Genomic DNA, 16,836 nt, shown 5'->3' with positions numbered 1-16,836 from the left:
GATGCCTCGCTTAGTTTCCTGCATGGCATACACGTAAACATTAAATACGAGCCTCGATCGGCTCTCAGGTTATCCTGTGAATCGGCTCAGGGAGCCGATCCACCCATGATTCATACGAGGTGCACGAATATATGGTGGTCCTGCTTGATCAAGATAAAGCTAATGAGATCTACGACGATTTAGGGTTTTCACCGCATAATCGGATCATCCTACTCACGGTTGGGCCTCGCGGCCACGCACGGTGATCGTAAGCCGATCCTAAACAAGGCCTAAAAACCAACACAAGGTTGATCCCCGGAACATCCTGTTTAGGGCCAGCGAACGACACCCTACGTGCCGCTGGATCCTCCACCCCTTTGTAAGGCCTAACTATTGCAGATATTAAACTAATCCTTGTAGAACAAGGAGCAATCGTAACGGATCAGATCTACTAAATAATGATCAAGCGGGGTGCCGCCCCCACACCTAAGATAGGTGTGAGGGCGGCTAGACATGCAAGGGTTGCACTACGATAGCATGTTACGCGAAGAACTATGCTAACCCTAACACATCTATGATAACTACGCTGCTCGCCATCAACAAGGCTTCGATCACGAGCAACGCATGAACAACGTGGAGCTTGTCTTTGCCTAGATCGCAAGATGCGATCTAGGCAGCATGTTGCTTACCGATAGAAACCCTCGAGACGAAGGAGTTGGCGATGCGCCGAGATTGATTTGTTGGTTGAACGTTGGTTGTTGTTTATTCCATAAACCCTAGATACATATTTATAGTCCAGGGGACTTTCTAACGTGGGAATAATCCCCACCGTGCACGATACAAACTCTAACTTTTAATCTAAGATATAATCTACCATAATTGAAGATACACGGGCAATCTAGCCCAAACTCTTCGTGCGAGGCCGCTTCAAAGATCTCCCACATGTAATCTTCTAAGCCCATCTCTCTTACGGCCCACCTCCTGATTTGACCAAAATCTGGTGATAACACATGCCCCCCTGGTTTTGGCAATGATAATTTCAAAACCACTCTGTTTTTCCTTCGAAGGGTCATGTCATGGTAGAGCAGACCTGTCGCAGTATTCCTCATCATGATGCCTTGTCTTTCCAGCTTCTCTGCAAAATTTGATAACCTTGGCATCATTTCCTCGAAAACTGCAATGGCATTAAATTTCCACCAGGCTTCTCATTATTTAATTGTGCCGATTGATTAGCTCTCTTCATCCCCTTCCTCTGTTCCGTCCATCGGCACCAAAAAAACCCTCTTCTCTCTCAGCCATGTCTTCTTCTTCCTCCTCTTTCGTCTCTCTCCAATCCTCTTCCTCAAACGAGTTGGTCCCAGAGCACGACAAGATGGAGGCGTACAACCGCCGGGCTCCCAAACATTGGGACAAGCAGGAGTGGGACTTCGACTTCGTGCCGGAGGGTGAGGACCTCGTCTGGTCAGATGGGGCCATGCCCCTAACCGACGGGGAAGATGACCTCCGGTACCTGGTTGACGGAGCACTGAAGGCGGAGAGCGGCGACGACGACCCTCCCTTACGGGGTAAATTCACATCCGTCACCAAAAGAGAAGAAGAGGATGTCGAAGACGAAGACATCTCCTCCGACATGAAGAAGGAACAGGAGGACGACACCTCCTCCGACGAACCGCCGGCGAAACGCATCCGGGGCTGGGCTTGGTCAGACGAGGACAATGATGATGACGAGGAAGAAGCCTCCGCTGAAGGTCATAGTAGCAGCACCGAGGGATTCGTCGACAGCAGCAATGAGGGCAGCTACCTCAGCGACGGCGAAGACGGCAACAGTCCTTAGAATAGGGACCTACTAACATAAGATTAGCAGTAGCAATCTGTCCCTTTTGCTAAACAATCGGCTCCTCTTTGTAAGAAATCTTATTATCAATGAAAAATTTCTTTTGATTTTGCCGATGTTCTTTATGCCGACTCAGCCGATTTTCCTCATCTGACCTTGACGGTTGCTAACCAATGCTTAATGACCAGCGAGACAAACCAATTCAGTCATCCTTCCAAGTTAACTTCCAAGTTAACTAGCCCCGCCGATGACGATAGCACTGGGTGCAGCCGATCGCAGCAGACCGGCTTCCTTTGATTTTGAGCGGTCGTTCCCAAGAGAGTCCCGGAACTTTTGCTGAATCAGCTTGGATGCTGAAACTAATGACTCTGTAACCAAGCATCATTCTTCAGAACAGCTGCAACGTAGAACCAGCTGATTCCAACAAAATCGGCTCTCTAAAGATATTTTAGGGCGAGCTGCCCCCCGAGCCTTAATCAAGGCGAGAACACCGGCGAGGATGGACAGATCGTTGATCAGCTTTCTTCCTCTGAACGTCGATGTCTTGTGTAACCGTACTAGGGTCGATGGCTACGCATCGGCTTCCAACGTTGGTCATTCACACGTAGGGTCGACCATCACCTTAGGCCTCCATCACAGTAGGTCTTAATTCTAAAGTCGATGCCCTTGCATCGGCTGTAAAAAAAAATTTTACTGGCCGATTTTCCCTAATCGGCCCTTAATGTTTATCTGCACATGTACATGTCCATCTGACTATATGCCCCCCGAGCCGAATCTGCCAGATGACTGCAGATATCGGCTTTTATGGTTAGCCAGGGCACTGCACTTGTACGTCGGCTCCGCGAGGATTCGTGCTGACTTTCATCCGCCGATGTGGCTGCTGCCCAATAGATTGATGTTAAACACAAGCAGCAATACGTGGTGAAGATAATTTTGGCCGATCGCTGGAATCGGCCTCCATATCTATTGAAGTGTTGACTGAAGGTTCTGTAATGCTCCTTCATAATTTTTGGGGCCGATCACAAGGATCAGCCTCGCCCCGTTTGCTCATCGGTTTAATCTTGCTACTCGGTCAGGCTGGTGGATAAAACCAGCCCAACCTCTGACTTGATGCGCCTGCTGTCGTCCACCTTGAGTGCATCGTAGAATCGTGGAGCACTAAGCTCCGTCGGAAGGACGAGCACCATGTTTGTGCCAGCCGATGTTTCATCATCGGCTTTCCTTTGCTTGGGGCGCCACTCCATTTTCCGTGGACGACCCTCTTTGTCCAGGGTTCGCTGAACTTTCGCAGCCAGATCAGGTCGTGCCTTCCTTAACGTATGCAAGTATAACCTTTCGGCTTCCTCCAGGCCGCGCAATCGCTGAACCCTGCGCTTTTGTGAACGGCTGAGTCCATCAGGGCACCACCTTGGCCGGTGGTACCTGTCTTCTTCTTCTTCTTGTCCCTCGTCTTTGGACTCCTCGAGATCTGCCCACCGAGGGGACTCAGCACGTTTGCTTCGTGGCGGGAGAGGCCCTAGGCGCTTGAACACAGACACGTTGGCTGCCTCCTTCTTTTTCTGGTTGCATTCTGGGCAATTGCCGATTGTGGGCAATCGGCTCATTCCTGAATCCCAGCAGTGTCTGAAGAAGGGGCAGTCCCAGTGCCTGTTGTTGTCATCTTGCTCCCTTGATTTTTCCGTGGCACGGCTCTCGTGCTCCTCCTCATCGCGATCGTGCCGACGATGTCTTCTGGCTCCTCTAGCCAGACGATCTCTCTCATCATCATCGCTGGATCGTCGGCGTTGGTCATACTGATTCACATACTTGTTGAGGAGGTGATCAGAGAGGGGTCTTTGATATCTCATGTTCTTCACTTCTCCCTCTGTGACGTAGCGCTTGCCATCATGACGGGGCCGATCGCGTGGAGCGGCCTCTTCTGTGTCCTTGCTATGAGAGCAGCTGCCCTCGTCTCCATCTTTGCCAGAGTGGTGCCCAGGTCCTACCATGTTGATGCTAAACAAGGATCCTGGCTGGCAACCTTCAGGGTAAGTGCATTCTACCATGTTAACGGCGGGGAAGGGCTGGGTGTCGACCTTCATAGCGTACTGGTTGAAAATTAGACGCCCTTTTTCTATCGCCGCTTGGATGTGCTGACGCCATACCCTGCAGTCGTTGGTGGCATGGGAGAGCGAGTTATGCCATTTGCAGTATGGCTTTCCGTTCAGCTCTTGCACCGTGGGGAATTTGAGACCTTCGAGAATCGTCAATCGCTTCTCCTTGAGCGGAGGTCGAAGATTTGCTCGATCTTGGTCACGTCAAAATCAAATCCCACTGAGGCGGGCCTGGTGGCTTTACCCATTTGCGGGATACGGGGTTCCTCCCCGAGTCCATTCAGCCATCGCTACCTCTTGGTCTCCCGCATGAACTTCGTCTTCCTCTGCATCGACCGGGACTATCGCACGCTTGAACTTGTCTTGGTACAGTCCGGGTGGCGCTGTTCATACGCCGATAGTTTCTGAACCATGTGCGCCGGTGAGGGATAATCTCGCTTGGGAGGCCATGTCCTTGAGCTGTGTTGCAAGGCCTGCTACTGCCAACTCGATCGCTTCTTTTTCGGTTATACGTACGGAATAACATCGGTTCCTAAGATTCCTGAAGCGCTGGATGTATTCTGTCACAGGTTCTCCCGGCTTCTGACGTAGTTGTGCTAGATCGGCCCTGCCAGACTCGGAAGCCTCTGAAGGGGACTGCCTATGGAACTGCTCTTCCAAATCGCTTCCAAGTCCGGATGGAGTCTGGTGGCAAAGAGGTGTACCATCCGAAAGCCGATCCCGTGAGGGACTGTGAGTAGAGCCTCACGCGTAGTTGATCCGACACTGAAGCCGGTCCTAGTTGCGCCAAATATTGGCCCACGTGCTCGATGGAGCTGGAACCATCTGATCCACTGAATTTGGAGAAATCGGGGAGCCGATACTTAGGTGGTAGCGGGATCATCTCGTAGTCGTCGGGGTACGGCTTGGAATAGCCGTTTGCCCTCCTCTTCGGCACCATGCCGAACTGGTCTCTCAATATGGTACTGATCTGATCCGGCTGTCTTTGGCTGCAGGAGTTGAATTCTGAAGATTCGCCGGGGTGGCGTACTTAGCCAGCCATGTTTGCTTTTCCAGCTCGAGCCAAGCTGCAGAGCTGAGCTGCGGAGGTTCGTCGGGTTGGCGTACTTAGTTAGCCACGTCTGCTTCTCAAGCTCTGTCGCTGACGTCCCTCCTGTTTTCCCAGAAGTCCCTGATGTTGTGGCCTGGTTTGTGAGTGCCCAGTTGCCACAATCTGGCACGTACGTGCACGTGTACCCGTGAGGGATCTCCTTAGGCGCCCCGGGCAAGAACTGGTAGTCACTAGGGTCACCACCGATCTTGTAGACGACGAATGCCGGTGTAGCCGGCACTTCTGGTGCTGCAAACACATATGGCAGCGGTGGACGGGACTGGAGTGGCAACTCTCCTTGATGCGTCCCGAGAGCTGGTCCTGACGGCGAGTACTGGTGCCTCATGATCTCCTGGATCACGCGAAGAGCGACACGCTCCAACGTGTTGACCAGGTTCTCAGAGTGGCGGTGTAGCGAGTGAGCCACCAAGTAGTTGATCTCTGCCGCGAGGACCTGGTGCGTTCTTCCGACGGGGCAGAGAGGTCTATCCCATCTAGTGCACCATTAGGCGAGAACCCCTTCCACCTGATGCCATGTGAACGGGTTCTGTGGAAAGAGCCGATGAGGTCGGCTTCGAGGATGACTTTGATCTCGTCATACTTCTTCTTGAGCTCGTCCGTCAGATCCTCGTACGTGACTGGCGTGCCGTCCGCCATCTCAGATGTAGATGGCGATGTGGTTGATGTAGAAGCTGGTCCCACCGGGCGTGCCAGAATGTGTTGTCGTCAGAAACCCACCGGCGGGCAGCGACGGGCAACACCGTAGAGCCGGGAACAACCTAGAGCAGCGGCTGGCTGAGGTCCCTCCGAGCGACGGCCCGCAAAGCCTTCTGGTCACACGTCCTATGCTGATGCAAGGGCGTGCCACCTGACCTATACCTGGTCAGGAAGGTGATGGAGATGCCTCGCTTAGTTTCCTGCATGGCATACACGTAAACATTAAATACGAGCCTCGATCGGCTCTCAGGTTATCCTGTGAATCGGCTCAGGGAGCCGATCCACCCATGATTCGTACGAGGTGCACGAATATATGGTGGTCCTGCTTGATCAAGATAAAGCTAATGAGATCTACGACGATTTAGGGTTTTCACCGCATAATCGGATCATCCTACTCACGGTTGGGCCTCGCGGCCACGCACGGTGATCGTAAGCCGATCCTAAACAAGGCCTAAAAACCAACACAAGGTTGATCCCCGGAACATCCTGTTTAGGGCCAGCGAACGACACCCTACGTGCCGCTGGATCCTCCACCCCTTTGTAAGGCCTAACTATTGCAGATAAACTAATCCTTGTAGAACAAGGAGCAATCGTAACGGATCAGATCTACTAAATAATGATCAAGCGGGGTGCCGCCCCCACACCTAAGATAGGTGTGAGGGCGGCTAGACATGCAAGGGTTGCACTACGATAGCATGTTACGCGAAGAACTATGCTAACCCTAACACATCTATGATAACTACGCTGCTCGCCATCAACAAGGCTTCAGTACGAGCAACGCATGAACAACGTGGAGCTTGTGCTGCCTAGATCGCAAGATGCGATCTAGGCAGCATGTTGCTTACCGATAGAAACCCTCGAGACGAAGGAGTTGGCGATGCGCCGAGATTGATTTGTTGGTTGAACGTTGGTTGTTGTTTATTCCATAAACCCTAGATACATATTTATAGTCCAGGGGACTTTCTAACGTGGGAATAATCCCCACCGTGCACGATACAAACTCTAACTTTTAATCTAAGATATAATCTACCATAATTGAAGATACACGGGCAATCTAGCCCAAACTCTTCGTGCGAGGCCGCTTCAAAGATCTCCCACATGTAATCTTCTAAGCCCATCTCTCTTACGGCCCACCTCCTGATTTGACCAAAATCTGGTGATAACAATATGATATGTATGCTTGCATCCAAGGAACTTCTACCATCATCACAAGCTCTTGTTCCTCTTCGTCCTCCGTGGTTTCTTTGAGGGGCGCCGAAGTTTTTTCTTCCTTTGCTTTTTCCTGCACCTTTTTCGGCTTCGTGGATCTCTCCGCTATATCTTCCCAAAATACACCTGGGGGAATTGGAAGGCACTGCGACCCGATGTTTGCGAGAACGTCGGCTTCATCATTGCTCAATCTACTGATGTGATTTACCTCGCATCCATCAAACAGCTTCTCGAGCTCATTGTACACCTCCTTGTATGCCATCATGCTATCATTGACTGCATCACATTGGTTCATAACTTGCTGAGCCACCAATTGTGAGTCACCAAAGATTTTTAGTCGAGTTGCACCGCAAGCTTTCGCCATCTTCATCCAGTGTATGAGGGCTTCATATTCTGCTTCATTGTTGGATGCGTTAGGGAACATCATCCGGAGGACGTATTTTAACTTGTCGCCTTCAGGTGATATAAGTACCACTCCTGCGCCAGCTCCTTCTACTCTCTTGGACCCATCAAAGTTCATGGTCCAAGTTCTCGACAAATCTGGGGGTCCCGTGTTTTGCAGCTCCATCCACTCTGCAATGAAATCTGGCAAAACTTGCGACTTGATTGCCTTTCTTTTTTCATACGTGATGTCCCGAGGGGAAAGTTCTATTCCCCAAAGGGAGACACGCCCTGTAGCTTCTGGATTGTTCAGTATATTTGAAAGAGGTGCTTCATTGACTACTATTATCGGGTGTGCCGAAAAATAGTGGCGCAACTTTCTTGCCGTTGTAATTACTCCATATGCTAGTTTCTAGTACTGCGGGTACCGCTGTTTGGAAGGCGATAAAACTTCACTGATGAAATATACCGGCCTTTGCACTCCATGGAGTTTTCCTTCTTCTTCTCTTTCGACAACTAGCACCGTGCTAACCACTTGGGGTGTGGCTGCAATGTACAGCAGGAGGGGTTCCTTTTCCTTCGGCGCCACCAAGATTGGTGGTGTCGAGATTGTGCGTTTCAGATCCTCAAAAGCTCTATCGGCTTCTTCGTTCCATTGGAATTTCTCCCCTTGTTTTATCAAAGCGTAGAACGGTAACGCTTTTTCTCCCAGCCTGGCGACGAATCTGCTCAAAGCTGCGACTCACCCAGTTTGTTGCTGTATTTCTTTCAACTTTGTTGGCTTCCTCATTGTTACGATAGCTTGTATTTTGTCGGGGTTTGCTTCAATCCCTCTTGCTGAAACTAGAAACCCAAGAAGTTCTCCCGCTGGGACGCCGAAGGAGCACTTCGTCGGGTTCAGCTTGAGACAGAATTTGTCGAGGTTGTCAAAGGTTTCCTTGAGATCCTCGATCAATGTCGCCCCCTTTTTTGACGTTATGACGACGTCGTCTATGTATACTTGCATGTTTTTTCCAATCTGTGTCACCAAACACTTCTGCATCATCCTCTGATATGTTGCTCCCGCGTTTTTCAGACCAAAGGGCATTGTTCTGTAGCAAAACACGCCGTAAGGTGTGATGAACGCTGTTTTTACTTCATCTTCTTCTTTTAATCTGATCTGGTTATAACCAGAATACGCGTCCAAGAAGGAAAGACGTTCACATCCTGCCGTGGAGTCGATAATTTGATCGATCCTTGGGAGGGGAAAGTGATCCTTTGGACAATGTTTGTTGAGACACGTAAAGTTGACGCACATGCGAAGGACCTTAGTGTTTTTCTTCGGCACCAACACGGGATTTGCTACCCATGTGGCTTCTGTGTGCAACTCCTTGATAAAACCAGCTTCTCTTAGTCGATCGATTTCTGACAGCATAGCCTTGCGATTTGGTTCCGAAAAACGTCGCAAAGGTTGTTTGATTGGTCTCGCTAGTGGATCCAAGTTTAGGTGGTGCTCGACAAGTTCCCTGGGTACTCCTGGCATGTCAGCTGGACACCATGCGAAGATTTTCCAGTTCTCACGGAGGAACTCGACGAGCGCGCTTTCCTATGTGAGGTCCATGTCGTTTGCGATGGACGTCGTCTTTTTCGGGTCTGTCGGGTGAATCTGCACCTCCTTAGAATTTTTTCTCAGTATTGAAAGTTGATTCTTTATTTGGCCTTCCAACGTCTGGCAGCATGTCGTAGTCAGTCATACTCCTTGACGCCAAATACTCAGCTTGCATCCCGAAAGTTTCTGATATCCGATGAAAATCCTTATCACATTTATCGGCTAAGGCGAAGCTTCCTTTGACTGTGATTGGTCCCTTAGGTCCAAGCATCCTCCACAACAGGTATGTATAATGTGGTACCGCCATAAATCTAGCATATGCTGGTCGTCCCAACAGAGCGTGATACTGCGACGGAAAATCCACAACTTCAAACTCCAGCTTCTCGATTCTATAATTCTCTCGGGTTCCAAACTGAACGTCGAGGTTAATCTTCCCCAGTGGATAACTTGGTTTCTCTGGTGTGATACCATGGAACCTCGTGTCTGTTGGCTTCAGGTTTGCTAGGGATATGTTCATCTTCCTCAATGTATCTGCATACATAAGGTTTAAGCTGCTGCCGCCATCTATGAACACTCGAGAGACATCAAATCCCGCAATGACTGCTGGTAGAATAAGTGCTGACTGCCCTGGTCGAGGAACTTGCTGCGGGTGATCTGCTATGGTGAAGCCGATGTCTTGCCCTGACCAATTAAGATACTCGACTGTTGGTGGAGGCATTTTTTCTGCCATGAATACCTGTCGCGAGATTACTTTCTGAGCCCTATTGGATGGCCTTCCCTTCTGAATCATCGAGACCGCTCCGTTAGAGTTAGGATCAACGTAAGGCGGTGGTGGAGGTGCTGCCGCTATTCTGAGCTGGTGTCGATTGTCGTCCGTAATCGCGGGAGGGGGTGGTAAGTGAATCTCACTCCTAGGTTCTCGAGGATTTCTCTGTGCTGCCCGAGCATTAGCATGCTCTGCCCACCTTAACATTGCCTGAAAATTGCGACAATCTTTCTGCAGATGTCCTGACTGTCTTTTTCCGTTGCTGTCGAGGAAAAAGTGCATCTGACACGGCCCATTCATCATCTCTTCAGGAGACACGAAAGGCCTCGGGAACCTAGGCCCACTATTTTGCCTATTATTTCGAGAATCATCTCTATTGTCGCCTCGCTGCTCATTGCTTCTCTGATAATCATCTCTGTTGTTTCCTCCGATGTTTGCTCGGAAGCCTGCCGAAATTTGTCCTGGAGCATCATAGCTCGGGTACTGCCGAGGAAATCGTCGCCTTGGTTGATAGTTTCGACTGCGATCTTCCTCTGGCGACCTATGCCATTTGTTGTGAACAGCATCTTCTCCATCTGCCCATCTGTTTGCTATTTCCATTAAAGCAGATACTGTCTTTGGGTTGGTCCTCCCCAAATCCTCGACAAAATCTCCACGCCTGATCCCTGCGACAAACGCATCTATCGCTCTCTCGTCAGATATATTTTCTGCCGAGTTTTTGATGATGTTCCACCTTTGGATATATTTTCTCATTGGCTCGTCTGGCTTTTGTCGGCATGCTCTCAACTCCTCTAATGACGCCGGTTTCTTGCACGTGGACCGGAAGTTCTTGACGAACACGTCCTCGAAGCTTTCCCAGCTGTCGATAGATCCTGGAGGAAGTTTCTTTATCCAAGATCGTGCGGCTCCACTCAAATGCACCTGGATACTTTGCATAGCTGTTGCTCTGGTTCCTCCTGTAAGCTTCACTGTCTCGAGATAATCCACTAGCCAATCCTCTGGATCTTGAAGGCCGTCGAATTTCTTGAAGTTATCAGGTAACTTGAATCCTGAAGGGACTCGAGTTTTTCGAACTCTCCTCGTGAAGCACGGCAAGCCACACATATCCTCATCGTTTAACTCTGGGGATTGCCGATGTTCCCTTCTGCTCTGTCGCGCTCTGTCGACCCTTGCTTGTGCTGCCGTGTCCCTTGCTCCACTTGGTCCTTCGGGAACTGCTGCTGCTGCCGCAGGTCGTGGACTATTTTGCCTTGCCGTTCCTTCGGGAGGTGTTGATACAAACGCCGTCCCCATGGCTCCAACTCCTGCTATCGCCATGTTGTATAGTGTTTCCCTTGGATCTCCTGGAGGTGGTTTAGATGCGAGGATAAAAGCTTGTGTCGCCATATACCCAGCCTCTGGTGTCTTAGGGATGATGTTTCCTCTTGTGTCTATCGACATAAAAGACATGTCGAGGTTTTGGACCAAGTGCTCTCTTTCTCCTTCGGGTATGTGTTGTAACCTCGATCTTGCTCTATTCCGAGCTTCCCTGTGACTATCGCCCGAAGTTCTAGATTATCGACTCAGCTCTGCTCTTCACCTGCTGGATGCAGAGGCTGCCTCCTTTCTTCTGTTTAGCTCAGCTGTCTGTTTTTCCAATTCTCTTGCAGCTCGTGCGAGCCTATATTGATATGCTTGTAATTCTTCTGGTGTGGCTGTGGTAGCCATTGGTTCTGAGCCATCCATAGCTCTCGCGGCTCTATCCCATGCTGCTTGCGGGAGTCGAACTATGTCTCGTGGCTGTGGCCCGATATATTTATTGCCTAGACCTCGTCGCAAATCAGAGGGATCAACGTATGGATTTCCCAAATTGTCGAAAGCCTCAGATGTTTCTTCTTGGTCATGGCTTGGCTCTCCGATGACATAAATCTGATGATACTTTGTATTCAGATCTATGTTGGGTTTGGTGACACCATCGTTAAGATTGGCGAAGACCTTGCCCACTGTAGTAGATTTGTCGATGAAGTTGTAGCTGTCGACACTGCTTGAGCCATCGCTTATATATGAGTCCGCAGATGACTCAAACGACATGTCGCTGAAGATCTTGGCGAGTTTTTCTCTCGCCCTGGTGCTGATGAAGCGTGACGATGAAGTTTCTTCCTCTCCTGATTCGGTTGACGATGTATAGCTTGAAAAATCCGAATCTACCGCTGACGATCCCGACGAAATCGGAATTTCGACACGATACGATCCCTCTTTCTCGACGCGAAAGTGAAACCTTCCAAACGTCATCTCCATAGGCTCCTCCAGATACGCATATGCATCCAAATGGGAGGGCGGGTGAGGAACAAAAGCAACAGGACCAGTAGCGATCTGTTTACCTCGATCCATTGCATTGCTTGCGGTTGATGAAGTCGATGATTTTGCGGTCGGTGAAGTCGACGATCTTGAACGTGCCATCGAGACCAGATCCTTGACGCCTCTAATCCCCACGGTCGGCGCCAATTGACAAGGTATTAACTTGTCAATGTCTACGGGTTGTAGACTAGGGTTTAGTTGGAAGTAGAGGCAAGTAGATCTCGAAGGTTTCAGCCGAAAAGTACTCGACGATTATGAAACTAGGGTTTGAGAACAATGATTCGATGATTTCTGCGTCCCTCGACTCCCCCTTATATAGGAGGCGGAGCCGAGGGATTCGTGTTGTACAAGTTACAGAGTCCGGGAAAGTTTCTAACTCATCCCGCAAGATTACAAATAACACTTCCTATTACAACTCTAGCTTTCCTTAATAATATCTTGGGCTTCCGAATCTTCTTATTCTTCGGGTAGTGGGCCTTCAGTAAACCCCGGGTACTATCTTCGGCAGGCCCATTTGGGATGCCTATGTCAACGGCTGCCAGCGCTTCGCAAAGAAGAGGCACCTGCCGGCTTCCGCCTTGAAAACCATCCCCATCACATGGCCGTTTGCCGTATGGGGCTTGGACATGGTGGGCCCGTTCAGAACGGCGCGAGGCGGCATGACACATCTCTTGGTGATGATTGATAAATTCACCAAGTGGATCGAAGCCAAGCCAATCAAGAAGCTGGACGGTTCCACAGCCGTCACATTCCTCAAGGAGATCATCATGAGATACGGCTACCCCCACAGCATCATCACCGACAACAGCAGCAACTTCTCCCAAGGCATCTTCTCTCGCTATTGCGGGGAAATGGGGATCCGGATGGCCCTATCCTCTGTGGCGCACCCGGAGTCTAACGGACAAGTGGAGAAGGCTAACGGCTTGGTTTTAGCCGGCATCCGGCCTCGGCTGGTGGAGCCGCTCGAGCGAGCAGCCGACTGCTGGATTGAAGAGCTGCCCAATGTGCTGTGGAGCTTGCGGACAACTACAAACCGCTCAGTCGGCTTCACACCATTCTTCCTCGTATACGGGGCCGAAGCCGTCCTGCCGATTGATATCGAGCACGACGCGCCAAGGATCAAGCTCTACACAGAAGCTGAAGCCAAAGAAGCTCGCGAAGATGGAGTCGACTTGGTCGAAGAGGCCCAGCTGTTGGCCGCGTCCAGATCTACTATCTACCAGCAGAGCCTCCGACGCTATCACAGCCGGAAGGTCCAGCCCTTAGCATTCCGAGAAGGAGACCTAGTGCTCCGGCTGATCCAGCGGACAGTCGGACAGCATAAACTGTCATCCCCATGGGAGGGTCCCTTCATCGTGAGCAAGGCAGTAGGCAATGATTCCTACTATCTCATAGATGCCCAAGAGGCTAGAGAAAACAAGCCGGACAAGGCTGACAAGGAGACTAAACGTCCCTGGAATGTCAACTTGCTCCGCCCATTTTACACTTGAGAACAGGAATGTATGTATCCCTTGTACTCCTTTTGTAAGCTATGAAAAAGCATGCGCCAAGAGCGCCGTTTCCGACAAATTTTTCGCGTACTCTACTTTGTTTCGCCAGTTGGCTTACACCCTCTCACGTGGCCGGCTAAGTAACGTGATCCGGTTTCCGACAGCCGGCTTCCGATCCAGCTACAGACCGCAACCCGGCTGTCCGGCTGGCGGGAGTAAGGTTTAGGGAGTCGGCACGCGAAAGACGACTAAGAGAAAGGGTGAAAGCGAATTGACTTGCAACTTTTCATAAGTGCCGGATTGCCGAACTCGGCTTGTTCGACTGAAATACTGTCGGCCTCACCCAGCGGCCCGCTCTTGATCCGGCGACGGATCGCAAGTCGGACGTACGATCGGCAAGAGCAAAGCCAAAGAGTGGGGCGGATGGGAAAAAGCGAACAAGTCGAAAGAAAGCAAGTCGACACACACATGATTAACAAACACATTAAAGTGTGACATAATAAAAGGACGATAATATTCATACATATGCACCCGGCATTCCGGGGATTTAACGAATTGTCTTGGCAAAAGCAACACAAAGACAGGTAAACTAAGCACCGGCTGGAGGAGGACCAGCCGGAGGAGCATCAGCGGAGCCGGCTGCCGAGTCATCCTCAGGCGCGTCCTCCGCCTCCTCGTCTTCCATCTCCTCGTTCTCGTCATCAGACGGCGGGTTCGGGTCCGGGATGAAGAGGCCCTTGTCGACGAAGTCGGCGATGGCGCAGGCACGGGCGAGCCGGGCGGTCTTGATCTCAGCCGGGAGCTTGTCCTCCACGCCGGCCCGCCGGTACTCGAGCTGCCCAAGGTCCACCTCGTTGTACCAGGAGAGGACGAAGGACAGCGCCATGTCGGCTCCAGCGCACGTGGCAGATTCCCTCCAGTCGAGGAAGCGATCCGGCGCCCGCTCCAGCCAGGAGATAAGATTGGAGAGATCTTGTGGCAGCGTCTCCGCTGGCCACAGCGTCTGGATCAGCTCCTCAGCCGCTTTCCGGAGCTCCCAGCCGAGCTTGGTGATGGGCTCGACGCGGGCGGCCATGGATGCCATGTAATCTTCCATGGTGAAGTACTCCGCGCTGCCCTCGCCAGTCGCCCGCCTGCTAGCCTCGCGCGCCACGCCAACGGCTGCCAGTGCCGCGTCCTGCGCCTCCGGGAAGGCCGCTGCAAAGAAGAAACACGTCAGAAATCTGTCAAAGCCGAAAAAAGCTGAAAAATGCGAATTTTCGAAGTCCTAAAGTAAGACTGGCGGCAGCCGGCACGAGCCGACTGCCCACAGCCCGAAGATGGAGATTCCGAAGCTCCAAAGTAAGACTGGCGGCAGCCGGCACGAGCCGACTACCCCCAGCCCGAAGATGGAGATTTCGAAGGATAAAAGAAAAAACCTGGCGGCAGCCGGCAAGAACCGACTGCCCCCAGCCCGAAGAAGGAGATAGCGAAAAAACCAAAGTTTCTGCTGCCGGCTGCCAACCTAAGCCGGCAGCCGACAGCCAAAAGCCGGCAAAGGGAAAGGAAGAAAGAAAAAAGCACTCACCCGACAAGCCGCGGTCGAGCGTGCCAATCTCCTCTACCCAGCGCTTGGCGGTGGCCGACAGCTCCGCAGACTTGGCGGTCACCTCCTCCTGAAGCGCAAGCCGCTGCTTCTCAACCTCAGTCAGCCGCCTGCTCAGGTCGTCCACCTTCTCCTTCTCAGCCGTCCTGAGGAGGGCAAGCTCCTTGAGGTGGTTCTCCTCAAGCCGGCGCAGCCGCGCCAGCTCCCCATCAGCTACCTTGAGCTTGGCGGCAGCAGACCGGCCCGCCTCCTCGCTCTCGGCGCACTGAGCGTGAGCAGCCCGAAGATCCGCCTCCAGCTGCGGGACCCTGGCGGCTTCAGCTGTAAGACAGCCAGGAAAAGCGTCAGCCAACCAAGATCAAAGAAAAAGAAATCAAGTCAACCAGAGAAAGCCTTACCCTTGACGGCCTCCAGCTCGCGAGCCAAGTCGGCCCGGTCAAGCTTGGCCTTGTGGTAGTGGGTCACGGCGCGGTTGTACAAGTTGGTGCGCCGCTCCGTAACCGCCTAAGGAAATAGAGAGTTAGTCAAGCAGACGAAACCCGGACCGGCTCCAAGCAGCCGGCCCACGCCTCGGAGGGCTACCAGGATAATAACCAAGTTGAAAAACAGATGAAGTGCTTACTTTGCTGGCTTCCTCCACCTTGGCGAGGTTGGCCGCGGTCTCAGCAGCCCTGGCCTTGAGGTTGGCTTGGAAGCCGGAGAAGAACATCTTCACCGACGCCTGGCCTGGGTTCCCCTCCCGGCTGGTCACCTCGTAGGAGTCCGCGCTGAGCCACGCCTGCTCCATGGTGTCAGCCGAGCCAAGGCTGGAGTCGGAGGCAGACGGCACATGCAGAAGCCGAGCACCCTTGGCCACATGCAGGCCCTCCAACGGCGCCGACGGGGCCTCCATCCTCACCAGCACGTGCGAGCTGGTGTCCTCCGTGCGCGCCGGCTCGTCCCGTGCCGGCTCCCTCCTGGCCGGCTCCTCCCTTGCCAGCTCCGGAGGTGAAGGCGCTCCGGGCGAAGCAGTCGGCCCGGTCGGGGCAGCCGTCTCCGGCGCGTGAGATGCCCCCTCCGGGCTCTCCTCCAACACCACCACGCTCGGCCCGGCTTCGGCTCCGGTCGCAGGCGGCGCAGCCCCGCTGGTTCCGGCTCCGGTCGAAGGCGGCATGCCCCTGCCGGCCCCAGCCGTTGGGTCCAGAAGACGAGTGCGGCGCGAGAACATGTCGTCCAGCATCGGCTGGCGCGTCAGCTCGCCCCGCGCGCCGCGGCCAGGTGCTGAAGCCAGGGGCACAGCGAAGGAAGGCGCCCCCGCGGGAGGCGGAGTACCCGCAGGCGGCGGCGGCGTAGGCGCGCGCGCCGAAGGCTGTGGCGTCGGCTCCCTCCTTTGCCGCAGAGGCGGCGACACGACGCGCGGAACCTGCCGGGAGCCGCCGCCCTGGGTGAACTTGATCGGAGCCCTAGCTGAACAGATAAGAAAAAGATAAGTATAAAGAGAAAGGAAAGAAAAGGAATCAAACAAGAGAAAAAGAGAGCTCACCCGGCCTGCTCCGGAACCTTCTTCGGCTGCTGCCGGCGCAGTTTCTTCGCCTTCGCCTCCAAGGCGACGGTGGAGCGGGGGTTGCCGACTCGTTTCTTCCCCTTGGGCGCCGAAGTCGCCGTGGTGCTAGGCGGCCTCGCACGCAGAGGCACTGCGGGGATCGGCCCCGTGGTGGATGTCGCCGGCTCGTCGTCCTCCTGCTGCTCTGGCGAAGGAGGCGGATTGTGCTCCCCTTGGCCGCCTTG

This window comes from Lolium perenne, chromosome 3 (assembly GCF_019359855.2).
Source record: "Lolium perenne isolate Kyuss_39 chromosome 3, Kyuss_2.0, whole genome shotgun sequence".
In the NCBI taxonomy this organism is placed as follows: domain Eukaryota; kingdom Viridiplantae; phylum Streptophyta; class Magnoliopsida; order Poales; family Poaceae; genus Lolium; species Lolium perenne.
The sequence above is the reverse complement of the archived record's forward strand: the minus strand, read 5'-3'. Positions refer to the sequence as shown.